Raw genomic sequence first — 27,681 nt, forward strand, 5'->3', positions numbered from 1 at the left:
GAACTATGTGATTTGTTTAAACATAGGCAAGCATGACTTTGATAAATTTATTTAGATATTACATTACATGTATAATACGAAAAAGAAGGTAGCCCTGGCAATGTTTAACTTCATATTCTGATATGATTATTTGTCATTTTAACCATTTGTCTGAAACTTGTGAATTGCATGAATTTTTCTTTGGGCATGAAGCCCTCTTGCTACTTTTAGATCCTGTATTGATCTCTGCAACTCTAGTGGTAGTCACAGCAGCTGGAAAACAAACACTTATGGCAAGGTTTTCTGCTTTACAATGTGACTAGTGCCACCTGTGCACACTCTCGTTGAATTTTAAGTGGCTGGAAACTTCATTATAGAACAAGATAAACTATTTCCAAGGTATGGTATTACAATAAATGATACCCTTAGCTGAACAGCAATAAATTTTCTACCCACTATTATTTCACTAAACACCATGGCCCCTAAGACAATGGGTGAAATTATGACCACCTGCATTTAAAGGAAGGAGAACAAACAACACAGAAACATTAAAAAGGATTTACATGACTGAGTCTTTGCCTTTCCCCCAGGAAGGATATTATGACTCAGATGGTATTATCTATAGTCATGGAAAGCATATTCAGAGAAAATTACTCAAATTACCAAAAGACAGATTTACTTTATAGAAGGTTTGGCAAGACCCTAAGGAAAGAAAGGATGGTGGAGGATATGAGGAAAGCATGCATGTTTCTTGAATAATTCTTGGAAGCAAGGTATTAGATGGGCTCAGACATCAAAAACTAAAATCTGAGAGAGAAGCAACAGGAGCATAAACAAGAAAGGTGTCCCTGGTGGAAAGAACAGCTGGCGCTCATCCTTGCATGACAGTGACCATGCAGAAGCATGGGTTTGAAGAAGTGAGAAATCAAAAATTTTACATCAAAAAAGACAATCTGAAATTTTTGAGTAATATTTAAAGGAAGAAAGGTTTGGTAAGAGAGAGGGAGAGACGTTTGGGGCAAACACCATGGTCCAGCCCCACAGGCCTCCTTTTTTGGTCTCCAGGAACAATGGACTCTTAAAGAAGTTTCCAGCTATTGGATTTTAGCATACCTTCATAGGCTTACAAAACAGTAGGGATGTCTCTTTCTCTATGCCCATTACTAAGTTCTAGTAATACCATCCCCATCAATAAAGTCAACTTGGAAAGTGGGGATACATAAGAATTAGGTCTCCATTTTCTGAAGACAAACAGAAAGTTTTCAAAAACAAATTATTTTATATTCAAAAGCTAAAAGTTCTAATTACCATTCTTGTTATAGCTCAACAGATTAAGACTTCCTGGGAGAAATAAATATGATTTGAGTAGTATGTACAGTGGCTTTCTGTAGAGGTGGGGAGGGCATTTTATTTCTATTCATTCTTACCTGGACAAAACTGAACAGTTAAGCTGATGGCTTCAAAGTAGACACTGTGATTGAAATCTGAAGCCATGTCCAGTACATTAGCTGCCTGAGACTGCCTTTTACTCAACACATTTATTTTCTTTTTACTACAAACCATTTTAGAAGTTCTGGCTTGTATTAGTCTTGTTATAGCTAATTAAAATGAGAAGAAAGTAAAAATCTGAATTATGTGTTTTGTTTAAGAATATTTATAAGTTCTACATTCTCAAGTCAAAGGAAACAAAGTCTTACTGAATGACTAAGTACTCTCCTGCTTTAAGAAGGAGGCAGTCATATTTTAACTTGTGCAATAACAAAATAATCCATGTATTTTATTTATAGGCTTGATTATAATCATTCAGTTTACTTTAAAAATCAGATTTCTTTTTCTATTGTGTATGCTTTTCCCACAGCTACTGACTATTGAGATACTGGCAAACTGACACATTTCTGCTGTAATTTGTTGGCTAAGTATCAGTTTCCACTACTGAGAAATGTAATCCATATGTGATGCTCTATGGGGCTTTCCAGGTGGCACCAGTGGTAAAAAACCCATCTGCCAATGCAGGAGATCTGACGCAGGTTCGAACCCTGGGCTGGGAAGATCCCCTGGGAAGGGCACGGCAACCAATTTGTATTCTTGCCTGGAGAATCCCTTGGACAGAACAGCCTGAAAGGCTACAGTCCATGAGGTTGCAAAGAGTTGGACACGACTGTAGCAACTTGGCACAGCACAGCAATAATATAACTTAATAATGGTAATGATATGCCAATTTTACATCTCATGCTCTTTGTAAAAGGATTTACTGTGAAACAATACAGATATCTGCTTCACAGTCACAAGACAGTACATAATTCATTTTAATGCAGAGACAGACTCTGAACCTCATATGAGAAAGGCTTTATTTTACTCACTGACCACTCAGCACCTGAAACATAATAGTTCACATACACTTTCACTTAATGAGAGTGTAAGGAACATGAGGAAATGGGGCTTGTTTTGAGGTCATCTAATCATCTTCTTTGATATGCAGATATTTCAAGACTATAAAACTAATAAGGTCATCGTATAGTTGTGTGTGTCTGTGCATGCGTGTGTGTGTGCGTAGCTGCTTGATCCCTTTGTGTTTAATCAGAGCAGTAGTAGACAACTGATGCTGTTTTGATCACTATTATGAAAGGCTTTCCTATGGGACTGGTATCAGAATCCTGGGGCTATCCTTGATAATGATGAGAGAGAGTGAAAAAAATACAGCTTCTGACATTCAGAAGTTGACCTGACACTCATAGCAATGCCATGTTATTCTATTAGACACAAATATTCTCACAAAATACCATCCTCACACAAGGTTATTCTGAAACTATGATAAAATTGAGATCACTTAATTTTGTCTAAGCACAATAAAAACAATGTCAATAAACCACCCATAAATAAATGCTGCTTCTTCACTAATCACTTTTCCTCATTCTCATCTTCCCTCCCTAGAGATACCCTCCCTATAGATAACCCAAGCATATCACCCTTTCTGGCAGCATCCAATCCAGAGAGAACCCCTACTTCTTTAGACCTTCTTCCAATTACCTGACCAAAGCTCAAATCCTATACAAGTTCATTCTAACACCCTCTTACTGAGATAGTCCACAGTTCCCCGGGGTTGTGTGTTCTCCCTTGCGAAATGAATAATAGGTCCAATTTGTTCAGCTACAGGTATGTTCCAGGAGGTCTTTGGCTAGAGAGCATTGATAATGACAAAAACAGGAACAGCAGCAACAAAAATTATCTATTGCTCACTTTACTACAGCCACAATCCTCCTTACTACTCTGAATGCAACACACACCCCCTCCTCAGGACATTTGTTCTCACTATTCCTTTTGCCTGGATAATTATTAACTAGACATCTGCACTGCTGCTAAGTCACTTCAGTCGTGTCTGACTCTGTGCAACCCCATAGATGGCAGTCCACCAGGCTCTGCTGTCCCTGGGATTCTCCAGGCAAGAACACTGGACATCTGCATTATTCCTCTAATTTCTTCTGTATCTCACTAAAAATGATTACTGGATAATAAAATGTTGCAAAACTTAGGGGTTTAAATAGCATTATTCCATTCTCATTCATGAGCATGTGGATTTTCTGGGGGTCCAAGAGCTAGAATGGGCTTGTCTGTGTTTTCTGCTTCAAGCTGTGGGCTCCACAGGATTGCGAGTCCCACTGTGCACTGAGCTCACAGTTTCATGTATACTCATTCTGTATTGAAGGGACAATAGTTATCTATAAGAAATGCTCTCATGGAAATAGTTGAGCCACAAAACAGTATTCCTCACTGCACAAGCACAGTCCAAGCTTTTGTTTTCTCCATATCTGCTGCTGCTGCTGCTAAGTTGCTTCAGTCGTGTCCAACTCTGTGCAACCCCATAGACAGCAGCCCACCAGGCTCCGCCTTCCCTGGATTAACTTTCCATTAATCAAAACAAGTCACATCATTGAGGCTAAAATCAAGCAGGGTAGTGGACTCCTCCTTTGGTGGCAGAACTACAAATTTATATGACAAAGGATGTGGATATAGGGACAGGAGAAGAATTGGGACTAGTATCAATTAACTCAATCTACCACAAGATTTCTATATAAATTTTATCTTTAAAGAGAGAACTTTCTCAATCACTCTAACGAATGTCACAGCTCCTCCATCCCCATTGCTTCCTTTTATCAAGCTTTATTTTCATTTGAAGTATTTATCACAGTCTGATCTGCTACTACTACTAAGTCACTTCAGTCGTGTCCGACTCTGTGCGACCCCAGAGACTGCAGCCCAACAGGCTCCCCCGTCCCTGGGATTCTCCAGGCAAGAACACTGGAGTGGGTTGCCATTTCCTTCTCCAATGCATGAAAGTGAAAAGCGAAAGTGAAGTCATTCAGTCGTGGCCGACTCAGCGATCCCATGGACTGCAGCCTATCAGGCTCCTCCGTCCATGGGATTTTCCAGGCAAGAGTACTGGAGTGGGGTGCCATTGCCTTCTCCTACAGTCTGATCTATGTGTGTGAAATATTGTATCTGACTGCGTGTCCTTTATACAGAATTTGTCAACCCGCCCCAACACCACCCCTAACCATACACACAGGGTTGCAAGCACCAAGGAGTACAGAATTCGGTCTGACTCGTTAACTGCTGAGTCCTCAGTTCTGAAAATGCACCTGATACTTATAAGACACTACATTACTATTGAGGATTCTGGGATCTTAAAGCCAAGAGGAGATTTTACAAAGACAGAAATATCTATGGACTGACACTTCAATAGGTAGATGATACTATTCTTTTATTGGCCCAAGGTGGAGATCACTGGGATTCTATAAAAAGAGTAATAATTAAACTATGTATAAAGTGAGACTATTGATATAGTCTTAAATATTGAATTATCACTCAGTAGAAATGCATATTTTAAGATGATAGGAAGAGAAAGGTTAAGTGATATTTATTAATTAAAAGTGAAAGTTAAAGTCACTCAGTTGTATCTGACTCTTTGCGACCCCATGTACTATATAGTCCATGGAATTCTCCAAGCCAGAATACTGGAGTGGGTAGCCTTTCCCTTCTCCAGGGGATCTTCTCAATCCAGGGATCGAACCCAGGTCTCCTGAATTGCAGGCAGATTCTTTACCAGCTGAGCCACAAGGGAAGCCCAATAATACTGGAGTGGGTGGCCTATCCCTTCTCCAACTGAGCTATCAGGGAAGCCCTTATTAATTAAAAGAGGTCTATATTTTATTTACACAGACTGTTTCCAATTTAGAGATTATAATCAGAAGCAACAAGGATTGACCTAAATCTAATAGAGGAGTAAAATAGAAAAATGAATACAATTTTCAAAATAACTATATAACAACTTTACTCTAGATAAGGTTCAATTATATTGTTTTTCTTATAATGCCCAACTATCTTTCTCTTCTTAATGACTACAAGGGCCATTTGTTTCTGGACATTTCACTGAAAAATAATGATAACTCATAACATCAATGTGCATGATAAATTTGACAATGAATGACATCCTTTTTTTCCCTGAAATTTGTTGAGATCTTTTTCTTAATATAGACAAAAAATATAGGTCTAGCTACATTACAAGAAATTTCAGTAATATTTAGAAGTCAAGCTTAAAAATTACAAATTTATTATTAATCATTTGGTACATCATGAGAAATGCTGGACCAGATGAAGCACAAGCTGGAATCAAGATTGCCAGGAGAAATATCAATAACCTCAGATAGGCAGATGACTCCATGTTTATGGCAGAAAGCAAAGAAGAACTACAGAGCCTCTTGATCAAAGTGAAAGAGGAGAGTGAAAAAGTTGACTTAAAACTCATCATTCAGAAAACTAAGATCATGGCATCTAGCCCCACCACTTCATGGCAAATTGATGGGGAAACAGTGGAAACAGTGAAAGACTTTATTTTGGGGGGCTCCAAAATTACTGCAGAGAGTGACTGTGGCCATGAAATTAAAAGATGCTCCTTGGAAGAAAAGTTATGATCAACCTAGACAGCATATTAAAAAGCAGAAACATTACTTTGCCAACAAAGGTCTGTCTAGTCAAAGCTATGGTTATTCCAGTAGTCATGTATGGATGTGAGAGCTGGACTATAAAGAAAGCTGGGAATCAAAAAGTTGATGCTTTTGAACTGTGGTGTTGGAGAAGACTCTTGAGAAGCCCTTGGACTGCAAGGAGATCCAACCAGTCCATCCTAAAGGAGATCAGTCCTGAATATTCATTGCTGAAGCTGAAACTCCAATACTTTGGCCACCTGATGGGAAGAGCTGACTCACTTGAAAAGACCCTGATGCTGAGAAAGATTGAAGGCAGAAGGAGAAGGGGACGACAGAGGATGAGATGGCTGGATGGCATCACCGACTCAGTGGACATGAGTTTGAGTAAACTCTGGGAGTTGGGATGGACAGGGAGACCTGGCATGCTGCAGTCCATGGGGTCACAAAGAGAAGGACATGACTGAGTAATTGAACTCAACTGATATAAAAGAGAACAACTAAAATAAAGATGAAAAATTTATTTTAAAAAATTCAATCTGTAAGAAATCTGAGTCAATATATTAAAATTATTTTGGGATTGAAATTTTGCTAATATTTCAGAGAAGAAATTAGATGCATTTCAAGAAAAAAATGTTTGAATGCCTATAGATGGCATTTAACTGGTCTGCACAAAGTGAAACAATCACATATTTGAAAATATAGTCATAGGATGAAAATAACACAGATAAATTTTTTTTTCCATTTTAAAATCAAAATTTCTTGGCACCAGTGAAGATTTTGGATTGTCCAAGTTGCTGAAATATAGGATCGAGGTTAGATACGTTTTAAAACTCAATCTCCAATACAAACTCCAACACAGAATCAATCCCTCTGAAATGGTCACCCGTCCTCTGAGAAATCCAAGGACAATGAACTCCCTGTTTCCCAAGATACTCCATGCTAATTCTGATAATTCCATTTACTGAAAAAGTCTTTCTATGTCACTCCCCTGGAAAATGAAAAACAACACATAGTTATTTTTCTTTTGCAAGAAAGTCTCCTCTATTTTTTTTTATTTTATTTTATTTTTAAACTTTACATAATTGTATTAGTTTTGCCAAATATCAAAATGAATCTGCCACATGTATACATGTGTTCCCCATCCTGAACCCTCCTCCCTCCTCCTTCCCCATTCCATCCCTCTGGGTCATCCCAGTGCACCAGACCCAAGCATCCAGTATCGTGCATCGAACCTGGACTGGCAACTCGTTTCATACATGATATTTTACATGTTTCAATGCCATTCTCCCAAATCTTCCCACCCTCTCCCTCTCCCACAGAGTCCATAAGACTGTTCTATACATCAGTGTCTCTTTTGCTGTCTCGTACACAGGGTTATTGTTACCCTCTTTCTAAATTCCATATATATGCGTTAGTATACTGTATTGGTGTTTTTCTTTCTGGCTTACTTCACTCTGTATAATAGGCTCCAGTTTCATCCACCTCATTAGAACTGATTCAAATGTATTCTTTTTAATGGCTGAGTAATACTCCATTGTGTATATGTACCACAGCTTTCTTATCCATTCATCTGCTGATGGACATCTAGGTTGCTTCCATGTCCTGGCTATTATAAACAGTGCTGCGATGAACATTGGGGTACACGTGTCTCTTTCCCTTCTGGTTTCCTCAGTGTGTATGCCCAGCAGTGGGATTGCTGGATCATAAGGCAGGTCTATTTCCAGTTTTTTAAGGAATCTCCACACTGTTCTCCATAGTGGCTGTACTAGTTTGCATTCCCACCAACAGTGTAAGAGGGTTCCCTTTTCTCCACACCCTCTCCAGCATTTATTACTTGTAGACTTTTGGATCGCAGCCATTCTGACTGGTGTGAAATGGTACCTCATAGTGGTTTTGATTTGCATTTCTCTGATAATGAGTGATGTTGAGCATCTTTTCATGTGTTTGTTAGCCATCTGGATGTCTTCTTTGGAGAAATGTCTATTTAGTTCTTTGGCCCATTTTTTGATTGGGTCATTCATTTTTCTGGAGTTGAGCTGTAGGAGTTGCTTGTATATTCTCGAGATTAGTTGTTTGTCAGTTGCTTCATTTGCTATTATCTTCTCCCATTCTGAAGGCTGTCTTTTCACCTTGCTAATAGTTTCCTTTGATGTGCAGAAGCTTTTAAGGTTAATTAGGTCCCATTTGTTTATTTTTGCTTTTATTTCCAATATTCTGGGAGGTGGGTCATAGAGGATCCTGCTGTGATGTATGTCAGAGAGTGTTTTGCCTATGTTCTCCTCTAGGAGTTTTATAGTTTCTGGCCTTACGTTGAGATCTTTAATCCATTTTGAGTTTATTTTTGTGTATGGTGTTAGAAAGTGTTCTAGTTTCATTCTTTTACAAGTGGTTGACCAGATTTCCCAGCACCACTTGTTAAAGAGATTGTCTTTAATTCATTGTATATTCTTGCCTCCTTTGTCAAAGATAAGGTGTCCATATGTGCATGGATTTATCTCTGGGCTTTCTATTTTGTTCCATTGATCTATATTTCTGTCTTTGTGCCAGTACCATACTGTCTTGATAACTGTGGCTTTGTAGTAGAGCCTGAAGTCAGGTAGGTTGATTCCTCCAGTTCCATTCTTCTTTCTCAAGATCGCTTTGGCTATTCGAGGTTTTTTGTATTTCCATACAAATTGTGAAATTATTTGTTCTAGCTCTGTGAAGAATACTGTTGGTAGCTTGATAGGGATTGCATTGAATCTATAAATTGCTTTGGGTAGTATACTCATTTTCACTATATTGATTCTTCCAATCCATGACAATTCCATTCACCATTGCAACGGAAAGAATAAAATACTTAGGAATATATCTACCTAAAGAAACTAAAGATCTATATATAGAAAACTATAAAACACTGGTGAAAGAAATCTCCTCTATTTTTACAACTGCAAAAATAAATAATTAAAATCAAGACTAGGGTTCCAAAGCTAGACCTTCAAAAAAAAAAATAGTCAATTCATTTGATTGCAAATATTTGCAAACATTTTCTTTCAAAGTTTTTGTTAACAGTATGATTTAGACCTCTTTTTAAAACTATAGAAAGATCCAGAAGAAGAAGAAAAAAATGCTGGCAAAGTATGATTAATGAAAAGAGCTTATCCTGGAATCTAGGATTTTAGACCATATTTGAGGACACCAATTCAGTTCCTGTATTACAAAAGAATCATGACTGAGGTGTCTACATCTACAAACTGAAGAATATACACCATTCATAAAGAAGATAAACATGAAAGATGGTAATTTTATTCATGTCATTTATTCATTTATTATGAATTTCCTTATCCAAGATTTATTAGGTGTCAGATCGTATGTTAGGCACCTAATATTTCACAACAACAGGCTTTTATAAAATCATTATAGATGTATAGCAACAGAGACTTTCCATATAAAAGGTCTTGATACCAACCTAGTCAAAGAGATATAGGTACAAAATTGACTTTTACTAATAGAACACTGATGCTGTTGTGGCATCTCAGATTAAGAATGATTCATTTGTTGGTGCAGTAAGTTGGTAAAGGCAATGGTATGGAAAATGACTGCAGAGTTAAGTAAAGCCCTGGTGACTGAGCCATGGCATTAGGTTCTACTCAACTGAGTTGATGGGCACAGAATTCAACTCTGGCTCTTGATAAAATCAGCAAGTTTTCAACCAGTTAATCATGAATCAGACAAACATTATCTGAAAAATATACCTTGGTGTAATCTACAAGTATTAACCTCTGTTTAGCTTTGAGATACAAAATTAAATGGACAGTCCAATATTTTGTCTTTTGGATGACTTATTTTGCTGAATATGACACCATCTGTTACTTTACTGGCAGATATACATAAAGGTGGCAAATACTTATTTAAAATGGTCATCTTTTTCTCTTGGACTTACTAAAGGTAAAAGAATTACAACTGTAAGGAGCCCTAATAGAAATTCCAATCCAGAAAACCCAGAAGGGAAACCTCTCCCTGAGCAATGGCTTTTTACTACTTTGAAAGGAGAAGAGAGATTTTAATTAAAATAATGATCTTGCAAACCTTTCACCTACATGAAATTTTTTTAGTTAATAATCTGTTACATAATGGGTTGTTTGAAGATTAATTGAGTATGTAGAAACCATGTGTTCAGGGACCCTGAAACTGATATTCTCAGTTGTATAAATTTTTCTTAATATACAGGTAGATGATCTGTGTTAAAATAATATCCTTGAAGTCCATTATCAAAAAGAGACTAATACTTTTATGAATATGTTGTACTTCATGAGGTATCTCTTTGCATATTTCTTAAAAATATATTAATATCAGTCATCTACCTCTTTTAAAGTATGGAAAATTTGCAGATAAGATAAATACAACTTATTCACATAACAATCAATATTAGAAAATAAGTTTTCTAACACCTTGCATAAACTCAAGGTACCCCATTATCCAGCTATTCTATACCATTTTCTTCACCACATGAGGATCCAGAAGATGATGTTATCCATAATTTTGTCCTCTAAAACTTGAAAACTTTGAACTGCACTGATTCTACCCAAATACCTTTAAGACTTGCAAAAATTTTTTGTCAATTATTGTCCAATAAATTATCAAATAGCAAAACCTGAATCTTTGTTTAGACCAGGAATCAACAAACTACTCTACCAAGTTGAATCCAGTTTGGTGCCTTCATTTAGTAAATAAAACTTTACTGGACTACAACCACACCTATCCCTGTACTTACAGTCTATGACTTCTTTCACTCACAATGGCACAATTAAATAGTTGTGACAGGGTCCTGACCTATAAAGCCTAAGATATTTATCATCTGGCTATATACAGAAAATTTTTTGATACTTGGTCTAGACTGCTTACTCTATTTCAATACTTCATCAAACCTTGTTAGCCCTACCTCCTAAATAAATGAAACTTTATTTCATTTATAAAGGAGAAGAGAGATTTTAATTAAAATAATGATCTTATAAGCCTTTCACCTACATGAACATTTTTTAGTTAATAATTTGTGCTACATAATGGGCTTTGAGATACAAAGCCCATTCTCCCTTACCATTACCCTCCGGTACAAAGCTAATTCAGTTCCTTACTATACATAAATGAATGAATATGACATCTTAACTCGCCTCATGTAGTTCAGTATATATTCATAATGCAATTTATGAATAAAAATGTCTATTTCCATATCTCAGCCTACTGAAATGCTATACTCACTTAAAGACCTCACTCAAATGCTTATTTTTGTGTGAATTCTCTAGTTCTTCTACCTACTCTCTCTGACAGAGTGATTTTGCCTATTTTCTGTGATCTCACAGATTTAGTTCTTAAGTACATTATGGAATTCATCATATTGTATTGAAACTGTTTATGTGACTGTGTCATTTATCATATCCCAAGATTTTGGTGAGCACTATTTCTTACTCATCAGCAATTCAGTTATCTTTTATTAAAAAATGCTTATTAGATACCAATTGTGGCAGTTTTTCTTACAGGGAATAAGCATTTTTAATTACAATTTGAAAGATCCATGAAAAACTAAAATGGTGAGTAATTAAAAAAAGTGCTTAGAGTCTGTTTTAGCTAGGGTGGTCGGAATAGACCATTTCAAGTTGGTGATACTGAGGATATTTTGGATTTGAATTATGAGAATTAGGTGGGCAAAGCTCTGACATATAGCATACTACCTCCCCATGGCTCTCCCTTCAAGGGAAAAAAAAAATTAAAATAACAAGTGTAGAGTCCCTGAGATTAAATTGATTTTGACAAGTTATATAAATAGAAATAAGGCCATTACAGTGTAAATGATCAATTTAAGAAGTGGACATAAACCAGATAATAAGGAATCTTGCAAGTTACCTTGTACAAAAGTTATTTTCCAAAAAAAGCTACAACAAATACCCTGTTTCACAGGTTGTTCCAGAACCATGCTGTTTTCCCCATCAAGAGATGACATCCATGTCAACTTCACATGAATCTAGCTTGGGCTTTCTGACTGCCTTGAGAAATACCGGCACAAGTGACACTCTATGAACATTCAAACCACACAAAGTGATAGAATTTCTGCCTGGTCCTTCCACAGAGTGCTCACCCTTAGAACTCTGCTGTCATAATATAAGGAAGCTCAGGCCACATAAAGAGCCCCTTGTGGAGGGAAACTCGGCTCCTGGCTCTCAGAAACAATTGTTCCTAGCCAACAATGAGCATCTAACTGCTGTCTTAAAGAGGTTTGGTTGCAGCAATAGATAACTGAAACATTTATTTAGGAGTTAACTTCACATCAAAATCTGTGCCTGGGAGATATAAATGAGTGAAAGTCGCTCACCTATGTCTGACACTTTGAAACCCAAAGGGCTATACAGTCCATGGAATTTTCCAGGCCAGAATACTGGAGTGGGTAGACTTTTCCTTCTCCAGGGGATCTTCCCAACCCAAGGATTGACCCCAGATCTCCCACATTGCAGCTGGATTCTTTACCAGATGAGCCACAAGGGAAGCGGAAAAGTACAGGAGTGGGTAGCCTATCCCTTCTCCAGCAGATCTTCCAGACCCAGGAATTGAACCAGGGTCTCCTGCATTGCAGGTGGATTCTTTACCAACTGAGATATCAGGGAAGCCACAGATAAGGCCATAATTAAATCAATATGGATATTAATGAAATCACAGAAGAAAACACAAATAAGCAGTAATTTCAGAAAATTTTTGCTCTGGGTAAATGAGATCAGGTAATCTCTGTGATGCTAATCTTATGCATTTCTAAGTGAATTTAAATTCAAACATTTATCATTATATTTATCATTTTGTAATAGACTTTATTTTTTAGAGAAGTTTTAGGTTCACAGCCAAACTAAGTAGAGGGTAAAAATATTTCCCATATACCTCCTGTCCCCATACATGTGGAGCCTCCTCAATTATCAATATCATTTCCTTAATTTTACATTTGGAGACATCAATTTATATTTTATAATCTGGTTGCTATAGAAACAAGTTGACTTACTGAATATTTCATACATTTTAAGTGCATTTTTACTGAAGCATGACACACTTAATAAAATATGCACAAACAATAGATATACAGCTTATAGATTTCCACAAAAAGAACACAACTGTGAAAAGATTAAAAAAACAGAATATAACCAGCAGTTCAGAGGCCTCTTCATGTCACTCCTACCTCCCAAATAACATCTAAAGTTGATTTCTAAAACATAAGTTAATTTTGCCTGACTTAAAATGTATGTAAATAGAATTGTACAGAATGTATTCTTTTATGATTTTCATTGTGCTATAGGTATGGAGATATATTACATTAACTCTCATTCCTGTACAGCATTTCATGGCATGTAATTATCAGCATTGACATACCATGCTATTCATGATGAACATTAGGGCCATTTCCAGCATTATTTAGAAAGTATTGTTACTAGAAATATATCTAGGAATAGAACTGCAAGATTGTAGGCTCCATATATGTATTCAGAAAGATATCACCAGAGTGGTTGTACTAATAGAAATATTTGTCTATCTCCAGATAATGAACATTTTCTGCTATGCTTCCTTCTGTAAATATTTGCAATTTGATTCACAATTCATCTAAAATTGATTTTATGTATCACTATCTACTTTTCCTATGTGTATCAAATTTATTCTATGCCACTCATGTTATAATATCATACTATATGTTCTTGAGTGTGTGTTTGACATTTGCCATGCAGATGCTTATGATATTTATCCATACTATATTATTTAATTATAATGTACTGATTCGTAGTTGGATAATATTTCAATGCATCATTTATCTATTTATTCATTCAATCATACTGTCATTTATTTATGCACTCCAGTTAAAAACACAATTGGGTCACTTCTAGTTTCATTGTTGTTCAGTCACTAAGTTGTGTCCAACTCTTTGCAATCCCATGAACTGCAGCATGCCAAGTTTACTATAAATATTGTTTCTATAATCACTTTTTGCTTTAGTGAGCATATGCACACAGTTCAGTGGGTACATCGTCAAATTGACGAGTTCAATGTCATGCACATGCTCTGATTTAGTAGATACTGTGAAAGAGTTCTCAAAGGATTGAGTAGTTTTACAGTCCAAACACCACTGAACAGGTATTTTGCATATTTATAATTCATCAAATAACTTTGTATTTATCCTGTCTTGAAGTTGCTCTTCTAGTGGTGAGTTATGGTATTCCTTGCCATTTTAATTTGTATTTCTCTAATAACTAGTAGACTTGAGGATTTTTTCTAACATATTTATTGATGATTTAGACACCTTCCTTTGAGAAATCCCTATTCAAGACAATTGCTCAATATTCTATGAGGATATTCACCTTTTTCTTATTAAGTTTTAAGATTTTTAAATATATTCTGGATACAAATCTTTTATTTGAGTTATGTGTTATAAACATTCTCTTACCAAGTGGTTTATACCTTTTTTCTCTTAGTGGTGTTTCTTGATTAGTAAAATTTCTAAATTCAAAATATATATATATATAATGTATATATATTTATTCTATTTTTTTACTTTTTAGCACTTCTATAAAATTAAAAAAAATATGCTAACCTCCAAGTTGTATATTTTCTCTTTTTTTCTTTTTAATAGCCCACATATTTATGATGATATGATGATAAAATCATCCCTAACACTTTATAAGAGCCAGAGTATGCCGTATAGTTTTGAACTGTATAATTCTGAAAACATACACAATGTGTGAGGGTCTACATCAAACTCAACTATCATCTTTTCAGCAGTAAAATATCTTGAAGCCACCCACTCCTACAAAGTTCCTAGAAGAGAATATCTTTTATTTCATATTTAGCATTTGATCAAACTTTCATCTGATCTTCAAATTTGAAGGAGTTGGGATGGCAAGTTGTATAATGATCTTTGTATTTCTGAGATTTATTTTGCCAAAGAAGGACTAAAGATCCAAAACTGTACAGTAAAGGGAATTGAGACATAAAAACGAACTACGATTTCCTCAGGGTTTTGGATTGCCTAAATGCTGCCACAGTGTTTTATTCTCACTAATTAAAAATCTACCTTAGAAATGTAAACTGTATTCAAAGATGAATTTGACAAAAATTAAAAGTATGCTCCCCTTCTCAATGACAGATGCATGAGAGATTCACATAGAGCAGATGCCTGGTCACTCATACACATTCCTTATCATTTTCCAACACTTCAGACTGAGTGATTTTGACTGTCATTTGTTCCAGACCAAAGACTTTAAGGCCAGACGCAAATGTCTTTTAAATTGCATCTGATTAATATCCCTCAACAGCATATTTGTCACTTCCAAAGACTCCACATGTTGTTCTCCAAGGCAAACCTACCCCAACTGATCTGAAAATGAAATGAGGCATGGTGAATAAGTACTAACAGAGTCAAATGTGACTGAAACTCAGTAATCCTCAATGCTGGAAATTCAACATTAAGTTCCTAAAGCAGAAACATAAACTAAAATTTTACTTTTTTTGTTTGCTTGTTTTCAGACTCTGGGTTCACTAAGTAAGGTGGCATCACCAATGTATAGATTTGATTAATGAATAATAAATAATGTGTTAGGTCATATGGAGTCCCACTTGACTGTTTCCATTCATTACTAAGGGAAACAAGATCAAGGGTATAATTTGGCAATGTTTGGCATAGGCAACACCTCAGTTTTTCTTACTGTTTCAAGGTCTCAATTCTACTCTTCGCAGAAAATGAGTTTTGTGAGATCTTAAGCACAAGAACTCTTCCAACCTTAGAAATTACATTTTCTCTTTCATAAGTTATCTTTGACCTTGAGTGAAAATGGATGGCTACCCACTAACATTTAAATACCAGAAAGAAAAACACCAATACAGTATACTAACGCATATATATGGAATTTAGAAAGATGCTAACAATAACCCTGTGTACGAGACAGCAAAAGAGACACTGATGTATAGAACAGTCTTATGGACTTCGTGGGAGAGGGAGAGGGTGGGAAGATTTGGGAGAATGGCATTGAAACATGTAAAATATCATGTATGAAACGAGTTGCCAGTCCAGGTTCGATGCACAATACTGGATGCTTGGGGCTAGTGCACTGGGACGACCCAGAGGGATGGTATGGGGAGGGAGGAGGGAGGAGGGTGCATGATGGGGAACACATGTATACCTGTGGCGGATTCATTTTGATATTTGGCAAAACTAATACAATTATGCAAAGTTTAAAAAATAAAATTAAATTAAAAATAAATAAATACCATACAGATTCATCTTTATAAAAATCATTTTTGCCTCATGATATAATGAAAAAACTGTTTATTCAGGGAAAATGAAGGAAATAAAATAAATTCCCTAGAACTTTTAAGGCATTTTCCTAAGTTCACCTAGTAAATATTTCCTATTTGAAAAGATAACAAGAAAGAATTTTTTTTTAGTTGATATTGTCAGATTCTCAGGCTCTGGACAGATCAGAGTAAATTCTCTAGACCAGTGGCAGCCTACAGAAATATTATCCATGCATCCATGAATGCATGTTCAGTCGTGTCCGACTCTTTGCAACCCCGTGGACTATAGGCCCACCGGACTCCTCTGTCCATGGGATTTCCAATCAAGAATATGGAGTGGGTCACCCTCTCCTTCTCCAGGGATCTTCCCAACCCATGGATTGAACCAACATCTCCTGAGTCTCTTGCATTAGCAGGCAGTTTCTTTATCACTGAGCCACCTAGGAAGCCCATGCTAGCCACAAATATGAGCAACATAGATCATTTTACATTTCTAATAGCCACATTAAGTAATTTTTTTTAAAACAGGTAAAATTAATTTAACATGTTTTATCTAGCCTGATATATCAAAATATTATCATTTCAGCATGCAATCACTATAAACTATTAGTAAGATATTGACCTTTTTGGATACTATTTAAAATTCAGTATGTTTTTATACTTCCAGAGCAAGTAATTTGGATAAGCCACATTTTAAGTCTACAGCAGTTACAAGTATCTGGTTGCTACCAAATTGGGCAGTGCAACTATAAAATATTTGCAGCAATACTTGGAATAAAACCTAGTCTTTTTTATCCATCTATATTCTTTTTATGTCTATTCTTTCTAATTGTTCTTTCTGCCTTTCTTTTATTTTTTTAGTCACCAGTCTTTTTTAGCTCTTTTCATTTTTAGATTCACTAAACTGATTTTTCTTCAAACTAGCAAAAGAGACTATTGCGATTATAAAACTTTGATAGAAAGACATAGATTCAAAGAACATAAAGAATTGCTTAAAATTAGTGACAGTTTGCTATAAAGTTTTATTTTAATAGTAATTATTTTTGCCTGGGATAACGCTATGTCCATCATTCATAAACTATTCAAACTTAGGCAAATTTACTTGATTCATTAAGTTTCAGGTTCCCAGTCTTTATAATAGAGGGAAACAATATTTCCTCATAGGACTGTTCTAAGAATTTCATGAAGTCATGCTTATATACGTAGTTTAAGACCTGATACATTATAAGCACTTAACACAAATAGATAAGCTTGTTGTCATCTAGGAATTTTTCATAAACTGAAAAGTGCAAGTGTTTTCTTTGTCTGACTTTTTCATTTACCTTGAGAAGCAAAAACGATAATAAGCTGCTCCAATTCAAAGACATGCTAAAGAGGAATCTCATTTATTCAAACTATTCCTCATTCAAATAGCAATGCCTCACTGATCTTTTTAAACATAATAATTTCATTTACATTCAGAACACTGATATTTTCCAACTCATTTGGAATATTTTCATTGCATTGTACAAGAAATTCAACTTTGAGATAAAATTTTAAGGTCTTCTGATCCAATAAAACCTGATTAAAAAGCCATATAAAATTTCATTTTTAAAAATTTTTTAGTAAAAGAGAAATAACATTTAAAATACATGCAAGTTCTCAAGTAGTCAATAATTTCAATTAACTTAAGATGTTTTCCTTATTACACTAGAGATATGAAAGTGTGCAGTGCAATCTATTTCATTTGGATCTTATAAAGATTATTTTTGCCATTTTTATCTAATTATGCTTATATCATCCTTCTACCCCACTCACCAAATCCATTCTTCACAAGGTACTTATTTTTCCCAAAACTTTAAATAAGATCTCATTTGTATGTCAGAGACTTAATGTTATTTTTAGAATGAAATCCAAAGTCTCTAAGAGGTCTTACTGATCAGACTGTGTCCTGCTGAACTCATTTCCCATCAGTCATCACTATGGCTCCTTCATTATATTCATCCATACTGGTCTTCTCTTCTTAAAAATCTCCATGCTTAAAAAAAAAAAAAAAAATTCCATGCTTGATGCTCAGTTGCTATATTCTTTGCCTAGAATATTCAGCTCTCTCTTAATTAACATGCTGTTCTAGTTTCAAATTTCACCACTGAAAAGAATTTTTCTCTGACCAAACTAACTAAAGAAACAACCTAATTCAAATTTAAAGTATCCTTTACCCAGAAACCATCATTTCTAATCAACTGCTGTTTTCTTTACAGTTACTTTCACTTAAGCATTTGCTTAAATACTTAAGTGAATATATCTACCTATACAATATACAATTATAAATATAAATATTCAATTAAATATAAGTCCTTCAGGTGAAAGACCACATCTATCCTATTCACCACTGAATCCCCACACCTAGGGGTTGAGTAATTAATAAATCCCTTACAAAGGGACAGTGCAGATTTGGATGGTCTCATTCCAAACATTTAATGGGTCACTCTTCAGGGGATAAGAATTTTCAAGGTGATGGATGATCTAGTAAGCATGGAGGAAGTAGGAGCCCAGTCTTGCTCTTGCTCCATACAGCCTGAGGAGAAAGAACCCTAGGAAGCAACCTGAGACATTGCTTTACTTCTTCAAACACTCTCATCATCACTTTTCCAGGGTTATCAGCTCACTGGGGGCTGCTGCTAAGTCGCTTCAGTCGTGGCCGACTCTGTGCGACCCCATAGACGGCAGCCCACCAGGCTCCCCTGTCCCTGGGATTCTCCAGACAAGAACACTGGAGTGGGTTGCCATTTCCTTCTCCAATGCATGAAAGTGAAAAGTGAAAGTGAATTCGCTCAGTCATGTCCAACTCTTCACGACCCCATGGACTGCAGCCCACCAGGCTCCTCTACCCGTGGGATTTTCCAGGCAAGAGTACTGGAGTGGGTTGGCTACTTGCCCCTAAATGAAAAACAAGTAGCAAAGGGAAGGAGTGAACAGTAAAGTATAATGGAGGAAGATGGACCAGACATGGATCTAAGCTTTAGGTTAAATGAATTTAAACAAACTGCATAAACCTCTGAGCTTCAATTTTCTCACCAATAACACAAAGGTAACAGTCATACCTGACTCATAATGTTGCTGAAGAGAGTAAGTTACATAGCCCATGTGAAGTGCCCAGAACACATTAGCCATCCATCAGAGATAAATGTTTTACCTTGCTTTGTTTTTAACTCCTTTTACTCTGATTCTAGTAGGTGTGACTTGAAAATTTTATCTCAATGCATTTGGGTAATGGAAGGAGAGGATTTCAGACACATTTATACAATCTATGTTACAATCTACATCTAAAATCCCCAAATGAAAACTTAAAGTAGCTTTATTTTCCTTTGCTATTTTTTTGCATAAATCTCCTTTAGGTCTTTGTATAGAGAGGCAGTGAATTAGGCCAAAGTAGAATTTATATATTCCACAATTTTCTTTCAAAATTAAATTATAATTCATTAACACTGCATTATGATAATTTCCAATAGCTACTTCATTATGGAAAACCAGTCAAGTAAATGCATACCATTAAGTTTTCATGTATGAATACATACAAGTATATATTTTGTCACACAAAAGCAAAAGGTAAAGAAAACAGACCTCTGATGAAGAGGGAAGTAAAAATTATTTCCTTAAAAAAAAATTATGAATTTTAGGTGCCACTGTAGAAGAATTTCATGACTCAAAAGATTTTCCAAAGCTCGGCACAGATTCAGCAGTGAGAGGGTTTCCTGGTGTTTGGAAACTTCTCTCTTTTTAAGGCTCCCTTCCCGCTGCTGGGCATACACACTGAGGAAACCAGAAGGGAAAGAGACACGAGTACCCCAATGTTCATCGCAGCACTGTTTATAATAGCCAGGACATGGAAGCAACCTAGATGTCCATCAGCAGATGAATGGATAAGAAAGCTGTGGTACATATACACAATGGAGTATTACTCAGCCATTAAAAAGAATACATTTGAATCAGTTCTAATGAGGTGGATGAAACTGGAGCCTATTATACAGAGTGAAGTAAGCCAGAAAGAAAAACACCAATACAGTATACTAAAGCATATATATGGAATTTAGAAAGAGGGTAACAATAACCCTGTGTACGAGACAGCAAAAGAGACACTGATGTATAGAACAGTCTTATGGACTCTGTGGGAGAGGGAGAGGGTGGGAAGATTTGGGAGAATGGCATTGAAACATGTAAAATATCATGTATGAAATGAGTTGCCAGTCCAGGTTAGATGCACGATACTGGATGCTTGGGTCTGGTGCACTGGGACGACCCAGAGGGATGGAATGGGGAGGGAGGAGGGAGGAGGGTTCAGGATGGGGAACACATGTATACCTGTGGCGGATTCATTTTGATATTTGGCAAAACTAATACAGTTATGTAAAGTTTAAAAATAAAATAAAATTAAAAAAAAAAAAAGATTTTCCAAATACAAAAGCAAAACCATTTAGTCTTTAGAATATCTCTCTCTGAAAGCGAAACCATTCTTAACTACTGACAACCCTTTAGATGTGCCTTGGTTGGTAAGAAGATGCTATATTAGTTTATGATTTTACAACAGACAAAATGGTTAAAAATTCTCTGGAGATAGAGAATCTCTGTCAACTCTTTCCCCCTGAGTTGCATCTCAGACGTTCACAAGTTGTCAGCCACAGTGTCAACGTGCAGATCAGCTAAAGGTTTATGTACAAAGCTCCTTCTCCCTCTCTGTACATAAACTGAAGGACAAAGCTAATCATTCAAGCCGTCATTTCAATTATACGGAAGAAAGAATAGTTGAGAAGGCTAAACAACGATTAAGGAGAACACTGTTAACCAAGAAAGTAAAGTTTCAATTTTAATATGATAGCAGTGGAAACTTACAAAATAAAAGTGTATCTGTTTTAAAAGGACATTCTGTCAGTGCATATGAAGATGCTATAACATCTTAAAAGTGGACCCCCAAATATGTTTACCTATAGCTATGTATATAGGACATAGATAATATTTCATGAAATATTACTAAAATCAAATTTCAAATATGGCACATTAAACATTGTTTTTCTTCTATGTATATAGTTCAAAACAATCAAGGTGATTATCCTTCAGCTTTCCAAGCCAGTGTTTGGGCATCCTGTAGAATTAATTATAGGTTCCATTTGCAATGATGGAGCCAAGGACAAAGTATTGAACCTTATTGAAGTTCTTAAGGCTCTTGCTATAGAAATATTTACAATTCATACCCTTCCATCATTTTAAAACACAAAATACCTTTGGGAACTGTTAATGATTAATCCAAAATTTCTTAATACTCCACAAAAACGTGGATCTGTAGCAAGGCAGTACAGTTTCCCATGGGACTTAGGGTCCACAAATAAGAACTGGAATTGCTGCTCTGTTGCAAACAGCTGTGTGATCGTACTCAGGATAATTAAAGTAAGTTGTTAGTTGTTTAAACAAAAAGTAGGGATGATAAAGGAAATTAATTTGAGGTTGGTAGTATGGATTTGAGAGATTATGTACTTGTGGGGTTTTTGAGGTATATACCAGGTTTACAGAGAGTCCTATAAATGGTAGTTTAAGAAAAAAAGATCACTGATGTACAGCATGCATGCAGAATGTGCAAAAATTATACATTCACAGTTTGATAAATTTAAAAAAATCTTTTAACAATTTTTAAAGGTTACTTTCCATTTATAGTTACTACAAAATGTTGGCTATATTCTCATGTTAGACACTACATCTTACATCTGATAGTTTGTGCCTCTGAGTCTGCCACCCCTGTGTTGTCCCCCCAACACTGGTAACCACTAGTTTGTTCACTGTATCTGTGAGTGTGCTGCTTTTTTGTTATATTCAGTAGTTTGGTGTATTGTTTAGATTCCCATGTAAGTGATATCATACAGCGTTTGTCTTGGTCTGACTTATTTCACTTACCATACATTTGATAAATTCTAACAAAGAGGATACACTCAAAAAATAATATTATCCTTGTTGGTATCACTATTTCTGTTCTTAAAATTTATATGAATGAATTATGGATTACGTATTCTTTGTGTATGGTTCTTTCATTAAACACTATGCTTACTGTAAATAAATAAAGTTGGTGAAGTCCCTCACACCTTACACAAAAACAAACTTAAAATGGCTTAAAAACTTAAATATAAGACAGGATGCCATAAAACTCCTAGAAGAGAACGTAGGCACAGTGTCCTCTGACATAAATCATTTCAATGTTTTCTATGTCAGTCTCCCAAGGTAATAAAAATAAAATAAAAAATAAACAAACAGGACCTAGTCAGACATTAGCTTTTGTACAGCAAAGGAATCTACAAACAAGACAAAAAGACAACTCATGGGCTGAGAGAAAATATCTGCAAATAATGTAACTGACAAGGGCTTAATTTCCAAAATATACAAACAGTTCATACAACTCAATAATGACAGTAACAACAAAAATCACCCCAACAAAAAATGAGACAACATAAATAGACATTTCTCCAAAGAAGATATACAGATGACCAATAAGCACATAAGAAGATGCTCAACGTCACTATCAGAGAAACAGAAATCCTCACTACAAGGAGGCATGACCTTATGCTGATCAGACTGGCCATCGATAAAACGGCCACAAACAATAAATGCTTGAGAGGCTGTGAAGAAAAGGGAATCCTCCTATACTGTCTGTGGGAATGTAAACCAGTGCAGTCACTGTGGAGAATAGTTTGGAGGATTCTTAAAAAACTAAAAATAGAGCCTCCATATGATCCAGTAATCTCACTCCTGGGCATATATCCAGAGAAAACCACAATTTGCAAAGATACATGCACCTCAATATTCACAGCAGCACTACTTACAGTAGCCAAGACATGGAAGTGACCTCAACTTTCATAGACAGATGAATGGATAAAAAAGATGTGGTGCCTATGTACCTGGAGAAGGAGCTGGCAACCCACTACAGTATTCTTGCCTGGAGAATCCCATGGATTGAGGAGCCTGGAAGGCTACAGTCCATGGGGTTGCAAAGAGTTGGACATGACTAAGCAACTAACACACACACATATGTACCATACCAGGAGAAATATCAATAATCTCAGATATGCAGATACCACCAACTTTATGGAAGAAAGTGAAGAGGAACTAAAAAGCCTCTTGATGAAAGTGAAAGAAGAGAGTAAAAAAGCTGGCTTGAAACTCAACATTCAAAAAACTAAGACCATGGCAGCCAGTCCCATCACTTCATAGTAAATAGATGGGGAAACAAAGAAATTCATGACAGACTTTATTTTCTTGGGCTCCAAAATCACTGCAGATGGTGACTGCAGCCATGAAATGAAAAGACACTTGCTCCTTGGAAGAAAAGCTAAGACCAACCCAGACAGTGTATTAAAGAGCAGAGACATTACTTTGTCAACAAAGGTCCATCTATTGCCAAAGCTATGGTTTGTCCAGTAGTCATCTATAGATGTGAGAATTGGACCATAAAAAAGCTGAATGCCGAAGAATTGATGCTTTTGAACTGTGGTGTTTGAGAAGACTCTTGAAAGTTCCTTGGACTGCAAGGAGATCCAAACAGTCTATCCTAAAGGAAATCAGTCCTGAATATCCATTGGAAGGACTGATGTTGAAGCTGAAACTCCAATACTTTGGCAACCTTATGAGAAGAGCTGACTCATTTGAAAAGACCCTGATGCTGGGAAAGATTGAGGGCAGGAGGAGAAGGGGACGACAGAGGATAAGGTGGTTGGATGGCATCACCAACTCAATGGACGTGAGTTTGAGCAAGCTCGGGGAGTTGGTGATGGACAGGGAAGCCTGGCGTGCTGCAGTCCGTGGGGTTGCAGAGTCAGACACGACTGAGCAACTGAACTGAACTGACATATGTACAATGGAATAATACTCAGCCATAAGAAAGAGTGAAATCATGCCATTTGGGTGAGATGGATGGACCTAGAGATTCTCATACTATGTGAACTAAGTCAGACAGAGACATACAAATGTCATATGATATCACTTATATGTGGAATCTAAAGCATGATATAAATGGACTTACAAAACAAAAACAGACGTACAAGACATAGAAACCAAACTTACAGTTACCAAGAGAAAGGTTGGGAAAGGATAAATTAAGAGTTTAGCATTAGTAGATACAAGCTATTTTATATATTCACCTGTCCACAGACATTTAGTTTACTTCCATGTCTTGGCTACTGTTAAGTAGTGTTGCTGTGAACACTGAGGTGCAGGTATTGTCTCAAATTCTGGATTTGTCTGGATATATGCCCAAGAGTGAGATTGCTGGATCATATGGTAGCACTCTATCTCTCTCCACACACACACACACACACACACACACACATATACAACTGATAAACAACAAGGTCCTATTGTACAGCACAGGGAACTACATTCAATATCTTATAATAATTTATAAAGAAAACTAATATTAAAAGGAGTATATATGTATATGATATATAACTGAATCACTTTGCTGTATACTAGAATTGAACACAACACTATATATCAACTATATTTCAATTAAAAATAATAAAAAATTTTAAAGAAAAAATAAATACTATGCCTATGATGCATTTTCATGTTAAGCAACAGTGGTTGTTTAATTCTCACTACTTTGCAACATTCCTTTGCACATTTATACTCAATGCTATTATCCATTTCATCACTAATGGACACTTGAGTGATTTCTACTTTTAAATTTTTTAAAAAGGTACTTCTATTTACATATTTGTATATGTCTTTTGGAACCCATGTATACATTTATGTCAGATATATATATATATATATATAAATTAGAAATAAAATTGTTAGATCACAGGGTATATGTATGTTAAATATAGATACATACTTCAGAAGAGTTTTACCTAGAGGTTATTCAAATTTACATCTCCACCACCAGAGTATGAAAATTCTAGTTACTCCATATCCTCACCAATATCTAGAAACAGTAATCTATTTGACTCTAGTAATTCTCCTAAGTATAACTGAAGTACAATAACAACATATATTGAAAGTACAATTTGGTACATTTTAACATATATAAATGCATATATATTATATATATTTGATATATATGTGTGTGTATATATATACAACTATCATGACAATTAAAACAATAAACATCACTATGACCCCTAAATTTCCTTGTGTCTTGTATCCCTTTGTAATCTGTACTGGCCTATCCACTTTCTCCTAGTTCTCATCCCAGAGCAAATACTGACCTGCACTCTGTCACTATGGATTGCATTTTTTAAAACTTTTGTAGAAATGCCCCCATGCAGTATAAGTCTATTCTGTTTGGCTTCTTTCATTTAGCATAATGATTGTGGGTTTTGTTCATGTTACTGTGGGAATCACTCACTCATCCCCTGTGATTGCTGACTAGGAGATGCCAGAGTTCTCTACTCATTTACCTGCTAATGGATATATGACTTGTTTCTAATTCTTGGCTACCGCTGCTATAAACCTTTATACACAAGTTACTGTGTGAATGCATGCTTTCATTCCTCCAGGGTAAATGCCAAGGATTGAGATGGCCAAGTCCTCCTATAAATGAATGTTTAATCTTTAGGAATGGGCCAAATTATGTTCCAAACTTGTTCTGCCCTTTTATGTTCCCACCAGCAACATGTGAGAGTATCAGTGACTCCACGTCCTGGCTGACATTTGGTATGAACCATCTTTTAATTTTAGCCATTGTAATGGGTGTGATTTCTCATTGTGATGATATTTTTATCGTTTTATAACATCTTTACTGGGATATAATTCATATGCCATTAAGAATCACCCATTTAAATTGTGGAGTTTAGGTATTTTTAGTATATCAACAGTATTGTGCAACCACATTATTATCTAATTGCAGAACATTTTCATTACCCGAAAAAAAAATGTATCCATTAACAGCAACTAATAATTCCCCCATTTGCAGCCACTAGAAACTGCTAAGCTTCTCTCCATTTTCATGGATTTATCCACTGTAGACTTTTCATAAAAATGAAATAAAACAATATGCAGACTTGTGTGACTGACATCTCTCGCTTAGCATAAGGTTTTCAAGGTGTATCTATGTCAGAGCAAGCTCTGAATCAGGTCAAAGACAAGATCTGTGAATTAAGTGTTTCCAGGGAGTTTTCAGATGAGTCAAACAGTGAAAATATTCTGGGGATGGGATTTCTTGGAGACTTCTGTACCTGTTCTGTGGTTTCCAATGGTTACTAAGTTGCTTGTTTTCACAATTGCCAGGGTTGTGAGGGTGTTGGTGTTCAAAGCTACCAATGGAGCTGGAGAGAGAGGGGGAGAATAGGGCCATTTACAAAGCCACAATGTTTGCTATTCCTACCATGATCCAGCTGTTTTTCCTTAGACAGAAAAAAAGAATCCTGTGTTGTCGCAAGTATTTGGATAATTTCCAGACTTCTGAAAAGTTCATTCTGATAATTCTGGCCAGTGTCTACATCACTTCCACGGAATAATATATTTTTAGATGTCCTTACTCTGTCAGTTTGAAAGTGCTTCTTTAAAGTGATTCTACTGTGTGCAAGCTGTCTCTGAAGTCTTAAGTTAGTTGCCCCTATTTTGCTGTTCAAATTCACATAGGCTCCAAACACTATTTTTAAAATGCACATTCACTCTGTTGCCTCATATTCTGATATATATTTGCACAGTATGGTGGACACAGAATGTATGAAAAAGCCACCCAATTTTACCATAATCTCTCTGACAAGTTTAAACATGGAGTTGCCACATATATTTGAAGACAAGTAAGTTTCAAGCTACTTAGAGCAATTCCTTGATTTGTGAGCTAAAGTTTTATTAGGGTTCCTCTACGTATGGAATTTTATTTCCTGCCTGAGCCCTGTTGGCCCTTTACAGTCTACTACACAAGTTCAATGTACAAGTTTTGGTGGCCCTGTTTGGGGGAATGTGGGAGGGCATATTTCAAATAATTGGTACAGATTGCTGGTACCAGGGACAGTTTTTAATTTTTTTAAACTTATTTAAGATGACATATAACACACATTTTATTTACCACTTCTCAGGTAGAGTCCTTTTTTTTTAGTTGCCAAAAAATAGAAAGTAAATTCAACTATATATAAAATCAAGCTACTTTAAATGCTTTAAATTGTTCGTCTGACCTAAGTTAGACTAGTCTTGCTCAGTTTCAGAATTTAAAGGATTATATACTCCTTTAAAGAAGAAAGGACAAAGTTCTGATCTTTCTTCCTTCAGTGAGTCCTAGTTACAGATCATACTTCCTGTGGTGCCTATGACAAAAGCAAATAAAGTAGAACCTCTTTGTAACTGACACCAGGACACATGAAAAAAGATCAAAGCATATTCCAGAGCCAAAGGTTTCTATACACAGTATTTGGATACTAGAAGATATACTTATGTAATAATAGTCCACCAATAACTCATAGCA

This window comes from Bubalus kerabau, chromosome 1 (assembly GCF_029407905.1).
Source record: "Bubalus kerabau isolate K-KA32 ecotype Philippines breed swamp buffalo chromosome 1, PCC_UOA_SB_1v2, whole genome shotgun sequence".
NCBI lineage: Eukaryota > Metazoa > Chordata > Mammalia > Artiodactyla > Bovidae > Bubalus > Bubalus kerabau.